Raw genomic sequence first — 2,769 nt, forward strand, 5'->3', positions numbered from 1 at the left:
TTATAATGAGAATCCCGGCAAGGGAACAACAATTTAATGACTTCTTTCTCTTATTCACTTTTACTTCACATCTCACTTTACCACTTGAGCCAATGCTCAAAAGGGTTCAATCAACTCATATACTTTCACAATTTGTAATATCACTTGAGCCAATGCTCCTCGATGCTCAAAGGTCACGATTCCTTCCACAAACTTTTCACAACAAATAGAAATCATCACCAAGGCATGAAAGATACAACGAAATCAAGACATTCACAATTTAAAGGCTCACGCTCATGCTAGACACCAACGTATAGATACTCATCACCATGCCTATATGTTGTACTCAACTATTACCACATAGCAAATAAGACTCAGCTCCTAATCCCTCAAGCTAAGGTTAGACCAAACACTTACCTCAATGCCACGAACACAATTCACGATTCAATTATTACTTTACCCCTTGATTCCACCACCAATTCGCCCGTATCTAGTCACAAGTTACTTAATTACATCAACAAACACTAAATAAATCAATTTGAATGCATGAAAATGAGTTTTCCAAAGTTTTACCCAAAAAGTCAAAATCGCCCCCAGGCCCACGTGGTCAAAACCGGATTACCCATTCCTCCCACGAGCTCAAATATGTAATTTGTTTGAAATCGAACCTCAAATCGAGGTCCAAATCCCCAATATTTGAAAAATCTAGGTTCTACCCAAAACACCCAATTTCTCCCATGAAAATCATTGATTTGAAGTTGAAATCATGTTAAAAGATGTTAATGGTTGAAGAAAACTAGGGATAAGAAAGGTTGTTTGAAAAATCACCTCTTATGTTTTTGGGGTTTTGAAAAATGAAAATAACTGGAAATCCCGTCATTTATAACCCTCTCAGACCCCCTGCGCGGACCGCACAAAATGGACTGTGGCCGCACAACCCTTCCTGAGGATACTGCAGTCAAGTGCCTTGTGTGGACCGCATAAAGTCGACTGCGGCCGCACAACAGCGCCCTTGTGCGGACCGCACAAAGTCGACTTCAGCCGCACAGCCCTACACCACGGATCGCACTGGCGGGTTCAGAGGCGTGCAACTTCTGGTTTTAAGCCTAAAACATCCCGGAACCTACTCGAAACTCACACGAGCCCTCAGAACTTCAAACCAAGTGCACACAAAACCTCAAAAACATCTTACAAACTTATTCGTGTAATCAAATCATCAATATAACATCATGAACATCAAATAAAATCTCGAGATCAATGAAATTTTCTCAAAACTTCTTAAACATCAATTTTGCAATTTAAGTCCGAATCACGTCATATGACATATGTTTTTCACCAAATTCCACAGAAATATCTTAAATCATATATAAGACCTGTACCGGATGCTAGAACCAAAATACGGGCCCGATACCACCATGTTCTAAGCAAAATTTTATTTCAAATTTCTATAGACAATTTCAGAAAACAATTTTCTTTAAAACAAAATTCATTTCTCGGGCTTGGGACTCGGAATCTGATTCCGGGCATACGCCCAAGTACCATATTTTCCTACGGTCAATACCCAAAATGTTGACCGAAGTCAAATTTATTCATTTTATAGTCAAAACTTATTATTTTTCAAAGATTTTCACATTTAAGCTTTCCGGCTACGCGCCCGGACTGCGCACACAAATAAAAGTTGTGCTAAGGGAGGTTTTTAAGCCTTGGAACACTGAATGCACTTGCAACACAAGTGATGACCTTTTGGGTCATCACAGATACGCATATAATGGAATTTCTGGAGTATTGTTAGCTTACTCGGCATTGGAGTCGACTTGTTCAAGATAAGTAACTCTTTTAAACTTTGTGTTGAGGGTATGAAACCCCGAATTATGTGTTATGTGATTGATGTTGAGGTGACAGACATGCTAGGTGACGAGCGTGTGGGCGTGCACCCTGTGAATGGTGACTCTGTTGTTTCCAGGACACTATATAGTGGTCCTACTTTATTGATATCTGTGTTTTCACTATGTGATAAGTAAATTGAGTTGTATATCATGCTAGATATCATGTTTAGGCTTTATGCCGATATTGTTGGGATCCATAGTGGTCGTTTATTGTTGTTATCTCACTGATTTCATTGATATTTCATACTCAGTCATATTCATTTATTCATATAATATCTCAGTCTCAATTGTTATTATTGATACATTATATCATCATTTTTGGGTTGATTTTCATGACATTTTGATCCCGAGAGACTAAAGAGATTGATGATTGAGTGAGGCTGAGGGCCTAATTGTGAGGATGATTATGGGATCGGGTTGCTCGCCACAGAATGTTGTTACTGATTTATGATTGAGTGAGGCTGAGGGCCTGATTGATTTATGCCACGAGATGGCTTGTTATAGCTCTTGGGCTGAAGGAGCCCCTCCGGAGTCTGTACACACCCCTAGTGAGCGCAGGTACCTACTGAGTGCGAGTGCCGAGAGACTTGGGAGGATTGAGTGATTGTGGGGCATGAGTGACTGTGAGGATTGAGTGACTAGGAGGACTGAGTGACTGAGAGGATTGAGTGACAGGGATGACTGAGTGAATTGATACTCTAAGAGTGTGCATATGGTTTTGGTCACTATTTTGCATTGCATTGGCATGCATATTGAAATATAGGTTAGATATATACTTTCCTCATGCCATTTGAAAAATGAAATCTCCTATTTTGAAAGAAAGTTTTATGGGAAAGATCATAGTTTCCTATGAAGTCTCTTATTTTGGTGATTTCAGTGAAAAAATTGAGTTTTACTATTATAC

The sequence above is a fragment of the Nicotiana sylvestris genome, chromosome 1, assembly GCF_000393655.2.
Source record: "Nicotiana sylvestris chromosome 1, ASM39365v2, whole genome shotgun sequence".
Lineage (NCBI taxonomy): Eukaryota > Viridiplantae > Streptophyta > Magnoliopsida > Solanales > Solanaceae > Nicotiana > Nicotiana sylvestris.